At 45.7% G+C, this 10227-nt stretch overlaps 1 long non-coding RNA gene across 1 annotated transcript; it reads right to left on the bottom strand.

Annotated features, from left to right (window-relative positions):
- Positions 1-1286: 1286 nt before the first annotated feature.
- LOC123641070 lies at positions 1287-10192 on the bottom strand. The gene is made up of 4 exons (XR_006736212.1): positions 9907-10192; positions 5603-5704; positions 3442-3519; positions 1287-1987 (listed from the first exon to the last, which is right to left on the bottom strand). It is a non-coding gene; the product is annotated as an uncharacterized LOC123641070 (long non-coding RNA).
- Positions 10193-10227: the final 35 nt, after the last annotated feature.

Below are 10227 nucleotides of genomic sequence, written 5' to 3'. Positions count from 1 at the left end.
AGAATTAGATACTTGGGAGGTAGGGAGGATCTTGGATTTCCATTTCCACAAATACCTGCCTTTCATGACTTGCCTGAAGAGGCCCAATCTGTGATCAGAACTCAGGGCCTCCCAGCTCCTCCCTCTAACTGCACCACTAACCTCTAAAAGCACTCCAGAGAGAAACAGCTGCATAGATCCCAGTCCTACTGCTACAAGAGACAGAGAAAAGTTCACTCCCTTGGTGGGCAGCTGGATGACCCTGCAGGTGGCACGATGTGCCTATGGTGCTACCTGGCTGTTCCACCTTTCTGGGGGAGTGGCTCCTACAGCCTCAGCTTAATGTGCATCACTTCCTCTTCTCATCACCCAGGCCAGCCCAGGTATCATCTCCAGCTCCACTGGCCCCAAGTGGAGTCACCTGAGTACTCAATGCCTCCCAGGCTCAGGACAAAGTCCAACACCTTCCCACTCCTTTCCATTCAGAGTCTGTGCCTTTAGCATTGCCCTTGCACCTGTCAAACCTGGGCTCTTTTCCTTACCTGGGCCACTGTCCTGAGCAGCAGGTCTGTACAGCTCCAGCAAAACTGTTCTCTTCCTCCAGAATTCTCTAGATCCTCCTTAACTTCCTGCCTCTGGTGGTCATCTCAATAGAGCAGGGCCCTTGTCCATCAGGCCGAGATGGGGGTTAGAAGAAGGGTTGGAAAAGGGGTTCTCCCAGGTTCTCAGGGTACAGTTGGTCTCTCTAAGCTTGTATCCAACGCAGACACTGATCCTTGGGGTGGAAGGTAGGGCTCCAGGTCCAAAGGCAGAAGGGTTAGGCTTTAGCCCTTGCTCAGAGACAGCTGATGCTGAGACCTAGGGCAAGCCCCTAGCCCTCTTGAGGCCCTCAGTTTTGCAATCTGTACAAGGAGGAAATGGGTTCCTCAATCTGCAATAACCTGACTACAATAATTTTTTGCCTTTATAGACTGCTTAAGTGAATTCCCCAAAAGTAAACTAAATTGTTTTCACCCCTGGATCTCATTTGATCCTCACAACAACCTATTCCCATTTAAAAATTAGTAAGTTAGGTTCCTAAGGGTACAAAATTACTCAAAGTCACACAGCAAGTCGGAGGTAGGGCCTGGCCTAAAGTCCTTTAATCCTGATCCTTCTCTGGCCCTTCACACTCTGTGATGCTGGGACTGTGCGTGACTTTCTCTGACCCGTTGACCCTTTTGTAAAAGGACTGTTGTGAGGATCAAACTAGGAGAGGCAACGAAGCGGGCCGTGCTTTGCAAACCATAATAGAAAAGACAGAAAGATGACTGAACCGTTACGTTACTATTTATTAGTTATCTTCGCTAGGGCGCCCCCGCGTGCTGACCCCGAGACGCTGCGCTTGCGCAGGCGCTCCTTGGTGTTTCTAGAGGCCGCGCACTTGCGCGTGCGCTTCCGGCCCGGGGCCGCCCGATGGCCCCGGGGTTACTCCACTTCGGACTAAGGGTGGCGCTGCCCCACGCCCCCTAGTGGTTGTCGCCGCTCCGTCACCATGGCTCTCTGGGGCCCCTGTAGGCTCCGCTTTGGTTGAGGCGTCTCCACGTCCCAGAGCGGCAGAGATCTGAGGGGTGGCCGGAGGCGGCCCCGCACACTTGCCGTCCTCCTTCGCACCGGGGACGCCAGCGTCTCAGTCACTGCTACACCGAGCCCCAGAGGCCGGCTCTAGCCGCCATCGCTGTAAGCACGGTGACCGCGGGCAATTGGACCGGGACGGCTGGCGCACTGCCCCGTGGGAACTGTAGTTTACGGCTGGGACCTTTCTGGGGCTGGATCGCTGTAGAAACTACATTTCCCAGGAGACTAAGAGCCAGAGTAGCAGGACAAGGGCCCGCGGCACGTTGGGAGATGGAGTTTGGGGACGGTGGTGGGTTTGTGCTGTCAGGGAAAGGCTGTGAGGCAGCGGAGCCAAGTGCTGCGAGTCTGGGCTTGTGGATTCGAGTTACGCATAAGTTACACGGTAGCTGCCCTAGGAGCAGAGTAACATTGTTAAGAGCTGTGTTTTAGAAAGACTCCTACTTATCTGTCTGCATCTCCTGCAGGGCTTCCTCCCCCATCACTCCTAGGAGACTGCACCCATGGAGTCACCATTGCTTGGAACTCCAGTTTTCACCCTGCTGCTGTTGTATAGAGCTTTCTGCAGTGATAGAAATGTTCTGTATCTGGACTGTCCAATACAGTAACCACTAATCCGTGGACACTAAACACTTGACATGTGGCTAAATGCCATGGAAGAATTAACATTCTCACTTAACCTAATTTATTTTAAATTTTAATTTAATTACTTTTAATTAATTTAAATTTAAATAGCCACCTGTGGGTACGGTTACCATATTGGACAGCCCAGTAAACTAGACCTCTTTGCATCGTCAACACCAACAGTCACCTGCCTGTTCTTGCTTACCCACTACTCACAGTCTTTGCAGCTTCCTCAGTCGCTGTTCCCTTTAAACCTAAAAATTAGTCTGGTCTGTAAAATCTGCCCTGCTACTCATCAGGCTGGAAAATAGAGACATAGATAATAATCTGAAAAGCAGCTGTGACATTAACAGGAAATATTTTCCCCAAGTATGTACTGCTGCTGTAAAATATAATGACCCTTGCTTTGAGGACTACTTCTTTCTGAGCATCGATGTTTTCTAAAATCATATACTACTATATCAGAAACTTTGCTGTTTGAAGTTACATGAATAAGAATGAAAAACTCTTGCCTGGGGGATTTAAGTCACTAAGTGAACGGAATTTACAAGCCAGGTGCAGAGATTCAGATAAGGAGTTTTGAACACAACATTCCACATCTATCTTAACTTTATTGTTTCTAAAGAAGCAGGACTGTGGGTCCACTTAGCAGTCCAGATCTGATGTTGACCCCCTTTACACACAGCTCTGCTTTGCTTTGAGCCTATCAAAATCTTGCTTCATTTCAAGTTCACATCTCTACCCCCCTCAAACCCTGTAACTATCTTTTCCTTTGTGTTTGGTGGGACACCCCATGGTTTCTCCAGTGTGCTGTCCGTCTCATTGCAAGGGGTCAACAAACCTGACTTCATCAGGCTATGGGTTTTTCCCTGGTGGTCTTTAGCCAATTGGGCTGGGACACTCTGAAATACTGGTACGCTGCAGGTCTGTCACAGGCCCTCTCTGCACTCTGCACACTTTCTTTGGATGACCTCATTCATTTCCACGCATATGCTTACAACTCCCTAACTTCCCGCTTAGGCCTTTCTCCTGCCTGTAGGACATCTCCCTCTGTTTAACTCACAAGTTCTTTAAACTCAGTGTGTTCAAAGCTGAGCTTTTTTTTTTTTTTTTTTGCTGATTTTTTTCTTTGTTGGAGGGCAACCACTCTTCACTGCTATGTTCCAAGTAATAAGTAGGCACTAACCACCTCTCATCATGGAATGTGTGAGAGACACTACTTACCTGGGCCAGGTACTTCTTCACCCTCTGTCCTCAGACTGCATCACACTGAATCAGCTGTTTTTCACATAGGTCAGTGTCCTAAAACATTAGAAAGTTGGAGGTTTTCAGGTGGGAGGAGATACAAATGAGCTTGATTTACTCTATCTCTTGTCCCTGTCCCTTCAACAAAGGGTTGGGCCTCAACGTGGAGGCTGCAGAGGAGGTCCCACCTGTCTCCCCCTTCTCCTGATCTGAGCTCTCATGGTCCCCTTCCCTGAAACCCTTCCAGTGTCTCCACCCCACCCAGTCCCAGGTCCCTTCTAGTGCTTTGGGAATTTCGCAGCCACCTGCCTTCGCTGAGCCTGGTGGCTTTCTCCGGGGGCCAACTGTGAGAGATCTGCACAGGGGCAGGCCGTGGCCTGTCTGCTGCTGGGAGGGAGGGTGAGTACTGTGGGAGGAAGCTTCCCTTTAGCTGTGCTTGGTTTTCTCTCTAACACTTCTTGAAACCAAACACTTCAACAACTTGAGGATCTATTAATAACATCCTTGTGAAGGACCCTCTTGCCACTTCATCCCACTCCACCTCTGCCACATCTCATCTGCCAAAGAAATATGCATTCCTGTTACTCACGTAACTTTGACCTAGCTCTTTAAAAAATAATATGGGGTCATCTTCTACTTTTTTACCCATTTCAAAGCATTTTTCACATTAGCCAATATTGAATGATGCTGAAATCACAATTGTTCTCCTTGGTGGGAGGAGAGGTGTAGTTTTAGCCTACCCCATCCCAAATAATATTTTCCCTTTAAAGAGTCAACCTAAATAACAAGCAAGAAAGAGGCTCTCTAAAAGAAAATGTTTATTTGGGAAAGAGCATTGCAATGGGAATACATGTGCCTAGCAAACTATGTGTGTATTTAGGGATATAAAGAAAGACAAAGGTTTTTAAAGGGAAAAATGAGGAGGATTACATAATTGTTTTGAAATAATTATCTTTGGCTGCAAAGACCAGTAACAAGGGTGACGCCAGTCCGGGATTGGACAGGCAGTTGCTAGGCAGATTTCCTCATAGAAGTATTTTTTTGTTTAAGGTTGTTTTGGCCTTTGCGCAAGGTTGTGGTTTTTGCAGTCTTTTGTGATAATGTTTGTTATCAGGCATACAAGTGTAAGAAATCTTTTTTAAATTTTCTTTTTTAAAAATTTATTTATTTTTCACAGACAGGGTCTTGTTCTTTACCCAGGCTGGAGTGCAATGGTGCGATCATAGCTCACTATAGCCTCAAACTCCAGGGCTCAAATGATCCTCCCATCTCAGCCTCCCGAGTAGCTAGGACTACAGGTACATGTCACCATGCCCTGGCTAGGTGTTTTAAAAAAATTGTTTTGGTAGAGATGGGGGCCTCACTATGTTGCCCAGGCTAGTCTTGAACTCCTGGCCTCAAGGGATCCTTTCACCTTGGCCTCTCAAAGTGCTAGGATTATAGGGGTGAGCCACCACGCTCAGCCAGAAGTCTCTCTTCATATCCTTCCCCTGGCTCCATTTGTTAGAGTTTTTTGTTTTTTAACACTAGTGGACTTCACTCTGATTCTAGCATGTTTTACAAAAGTAATAGTCAATAGTGAGTGCATGTGTTCTGCAGGCAAGGTCAAGGGGTCCCAAGACTCCTTGCAATGGTCTCAATGTTGATGCCCCCCCACTCCAATTCATATGTTGGACCCTAATAACCAAGGTGATAATATTAAAATGTGTGGTCTTTTGGAAATGATTAAATCATGAGTGCTTTACCCTCATGAATGGGATTAGTGTCCTCATAAAAGAGGCTTGAGGGAGCTCCCCGGCCTCTTATACCACAGGAGAACGCAGAGAGAAAGCACCATTTTTGAAGCAGAGAGGGAGTTACCAGACACTGAATCTGCTGGCACCTTGATCTTGGACTTCCCAGCCTCCAGAACTGTGAGCAATAAATTTCTGTTGTTTATAAATTATCCAGTCTAAGGAATTTTGTTATAGCAGCCCAAATGGAATACAGAAGAAACCACTTAACCCTCGCCCTGGATATTTTTAATGATATCACACTTTTAAACTGTTTAATTTTTGGTTCTATATTAATTAATTATAATCTTTGGTGGGCTATTGGTTATGGACAAAACAATTAATTGATAAGAAGCATAACAATATACCTGTAAATTTGTCTCAACATGATTGTTGCCAGATTCTTGTGTTTATCTGATCAAAACTCATACACAACACATCCAGATGTCACTAAGACTACACAGTCACTTCTAGAAAAGAGAAAAAATGGTAGATGTGATGATCAATCATATCCCATTTGATGTTTCATGCACCAAGAATAAAACCAGCCCACTCCCAAAGGTGTTATTTGTGAAAACTGCATGCATGCAAACAGCGTTCTGAACCTTTTGTTTCATCATTTAGAAATAGAACAGAACATTAGAAACAAAAAATAAACCTGCTGAATTTTAAGAAGTATTAGACACATATTTCCAATGTCAGGATGCAGAGATCAAGCTCCTTCTTTGGCTTGCATTGGATCCTGTCTTATGGACGTACCAGGATATATGTAACCATTCGTCCTGTTGCACACTGGTTTGCAACTGCTGGGACCAAAGGTGTGTATACAGGCAGTCCCCAGATTACCGATGACCTGACTTACGGTGTCCTGTGCTTACAAATGGGCTCCCAAGGCTCCCCATAAGGATAATTTATAATTAAATAATTAAATGAATAATTTGGGACTAGTTTCTTCCGTACATATAAATAAACCTGCAAGGCGTAAGCAATTCATTGGTGCAGCATCTTTATGCGAGTAGCTGGTCTCATTGTTTCTATGGTCCCTTATGCATAGCATCACTCTCATCTTAACTTTTTTGATTTTGTGAGTCTGTGTTTACCCTTATGTCCATGCCTCCAAAGCAAAATTCCCCTGCAAGTCCAGGTGAGCCTGTAGTGAAGAGAAAGGTGATTACAATGGAAACGAAAGTAGAAATAATTAAGCATTCAGAGAAAGGCCAGGTTCCATCATTCACTGGGAAAGCATTAGGCTTCAGTCACTGGACTATCGGAACAATTATAAAGGCTAAAGTGGGAGTAACGGAACATGTGAAAGGAAGTGCTCCAATGAAAACATCAATTATTACTAACCAGCAAGTAGATTAATTATTGAAATGGAAAGGTTATTATTGATTTGGTTAGAAGATCAAAAGGAGTGTAACATTCCTATTAGCCTAGTGTTGATACAACATTAGTGAGTCTTAACCTTTAATATTCTTTTTTGAAATTTCTCCTATCTCCTATCTCAACTATTTGTATGAGTTTGTTTTTATGTTCTGTTTATTTGAATTTAAAAGGAAGAGCACAATAGTTTTTGTAACTTATTATTACAGTACAGGGGTATTATTATTACAGTATTACACTGTATTATTATCACATATGAGCCATTATAGTGTTATTATTACTATATATGTGCTGTTCATCAGGGATCTGAGTTACGTACAAATCCAACCTAAAGATGTTCTCAGGAACATATTTTATCCATAACCCAGGGACTGCCTGTATATATCAGATACGGGCAAATTGTCCTCCCAAGAGATTAAACCAATTTACACTCTCACGAGCAATGAACAACTCTCCCATACCCTCATTAACTCTGAATATATTCATATGCTGCTTAACTTCTAAGAAATGCATCATCAGGTGATTCTGTCATTATGTGAACATTATAGAGTATACTTACACAAACCGAGATTGTACAGCCTACTACACACCTAGGCTATGTGGTATAGCCTATTGCTCCTAGGCTACAAACCTGTACAGGGCATTACTGTACTGAATATTGTAGGCAGTTATAACAGAGGTAACTGTGTGTCTGAACACAGAAAGGGTACAGTAAAAATATAGGTTTTATAATCTTATGGTGTCTTTGTTGTCTATGCAGTCTGTTGTTAACCAAAATGTTGTTATGCAGAATGTGACTGTATTATTCAATTTCTTAATTTTTGCCAATCCGATGAGTAAAAAATGACCTCACATTTTAATTTTACCTTATATTTCACTGATTATGCATAGTTTTATTTTTTTCTGGATGATATCTTTTTCTTTCTTTTTTGGGGGGTACATCCTAGAAAAGTGAATTTTCTTTTTCTTCTTCTGATAAAAACCATTGCTCATTTTTCTTTATTTTATTTGATTTTTTAGAGATGAGGTCTTGCTCTTTCACCCAGGCTGGAGTGCAGTGGTACAATCATAGCTCTCTGCAACCTCAAACTCTTGGGCTCAAGTGATCCTCCTGCCTCAGCCTCCAGAGTAGCTGGGACTACAGGTGTACCAACACACCCAGCTAGTTTTCCTTTATAATACAACCTTTCATATTCTACAAATAAAACATAAATATTTTTACTCAAAATCAATCACTCCTTTATCATATACTATTCAAAAATTACAAAATTATTTAAAATTTCCTAGGAGTGTTTTGTGACTCAAAAAAGGATTGGCCAGGCGCGGTGGCTCACGTCTATAATCTGAGCATTCTGGGAGGCTGGGGCGGGAGGATCGCTTGAGGTCACAAGTCCGAGACCAGCCTGAGCATCTCTACTACTAAAAATAGAAAAATAGAAAAAAATTAGCTGGGCAACTAAAAGTTAGAAAAAAAAAATTAGCTGGGCATGGTGGTGCGTGCCTATAGTCCCATCTACTTGGAAGACTGAGGCAGGGCTGGGCACGGTGGCTCACACCTCTAATCCTAGCACTCTGGGAGGCCAAGGCAGGTGGATTGTTTGAGCTCAGGAGTTTGAGACCAGCCTGAGAAAAAGCAAGACCCCATCTCTACTAAAAATAGAAAGAAATTAGCTGGACAGCTGAAAATATGTAGAAAAAAATAGTCAGGCATGGTGGCACATGCCTGTAGTCCTAGCTACTCAGAAGGCTGAGGCAGAAGGATTGCCTGAGCCCAGGAATTTGAGGTTGCTGTGAGCTAGGCTGACGCCACGGCACTCTATCCTGGGCAACAAAATGAGACTCTGTCTCAGAAAAAAAAAAAAAAAAAGGATTATGAAACCTTGCACCCAGTATGACTCCTCACCTGAGAGAAATAGCATCTCTGTACCTCAGAGCCAGGCAGAGCCCTATTAACACACCCTCCAATGCACACAGCCAGAGCTCCTTTTATGGTGTCCCTAGGCACCCAAGAATCAGTCATTCCTAAAGAGAATTCATCACTGTTGCCAACTTTAGCCCTTGTTCTTCATGGGTACCATCCCCTTCTCCTGGGCATGCCTTCTGGTGAATGTTACCACCCACCTTCTACAGAAGTATTCCTTCAACAGACGGGCCAGGTCTGGGCTGATGATGCTAGAGATGCAGAAGTACCTGGGACCCAAGCCCTGCCTCAAGGGGAACCCCACAAATCATAACACAGTGTGATGACTGTGGTGATAGAGGACATATAGGGCTATGGGGGCCCTGGGGCTGGTATCAGAGAAGCCTTAGCTCAGTGCAGGGCCAGGAAAGTGTTCCTGGAGGAAGTGATGTATGAGTGGCAGCCAAGCTGACTAGAGGGGAAGATACTCCCAACATTAGGCACAGCATGTGCAAAGGCCTTGAGGGTTTAAGACAATGACATGTGAGGGACTGAGCCCAGTTCATTGTGGTTTCCAAGCAGAGCAGGCTACACTGCTTTGGGGTGTCACTGGCCTTCACTGCTTTCTAAATCCTGTGACCCATCCCCATCAGAATCTCAACATTCTTATCACCTCCAGGGCCTGCACGGCTCCCCAACAGCGCCCGATTTCTCCTTGTTTCCTTAGGATGGCCAGGGCTGCAATCACTGAACCCAGGGCCTGCTGGCATGCCCCAGGGTGAGGCTGTGCCCAGTGAATCCCTCCTTTTGTTTCTCACACCAGCCTGTGCCTGCACAGCTCTGGACAGGCGCCTTGCTAGAGACAGTTTATCATAGTTCCCTGCAACCCATGATTCGCTGTCAAGCGTACCACAAGAGATGTCTCTGCTCTTCCAGCAGCCCAAATGGAGTGAACCGCTCGGTCCTGAGTCGGGACACTGGGCTGCTGCCAGCTCAGCCATTCAAGACCTTGCAACCAACCTCAGGCAAGCAAGCCCCTTCTCTTCTCTGGGCCAGGACCTTTCCAGATAAAATCAGCTGCATCCCTTTACTCTCAGGGACCTAAATTTTCGGCGACCATCTGGGCCCCTAAACTTTGCTCCCCACATGGGCGGTTCTGCCTACTGTCTGTCCTTCCATCCCCGAACCCATTGGGAGTTTTGATGCCGTGGAACTTCTGCACTTGTTCTTCCCGCCGCCTGGAGTCACTTTTCCCTTTCCCTCCGGCCAACTACTACTGGATCCCTCACAAACCCAACTCAAATGCCATCATTTTCGAAAAGCTGGGCCTCTTCCCTTCAGTCTCTTCCTCTTCTGTGCTTTCTTATCTCGCTGCCATACTATGTGTACCTTATGTCTGTGTCCACTCAGAATCCGGTGTGAGGGGTCTCCATGGCCTGGCTTAGAGCGCGGCCAGGTCCTGACGCGGCCCGGGTGAGACTCTGCCACTTTCCATTCGGTCCGGGCGCCGTGGGGTTAAGGAGCGCCGGCCTTGGGCCCCGCCTCCGGAGCGCGCCACCAGGCGTGGGGGAGGCCATCCCCCTTGTTGCCTGCTTATTGCCCCTCACAGCAACAGGAACCACTACTTAGATAAAAATGTTTGGCGAGACCCCAGCGGTGTAGACCCTGAGAGGGCTTCCCTCGCCGTCTGCGTTCAGTTCTTCCCCCGGG

Source organism: Lemur catta, chromosome 7, assembly GCF_020740605.2.
Source record: "Lemur catta isolate mLemCat1 chromosome 7, mLemCat1.pri, whole genome shotgun sequence".
NCBI classification, from domain to species: domain Eukaryota; kingdom Metazoa; phylum Chordata; class Mammalia; order Primates; family Lemuridae; genus Lemur; species Lemur catta.
The sequence above is the reverse complement of the archived record's forward strand: the minus strand, read 5'-3'. Positions and strand labels throughout refer to the sequence as shown.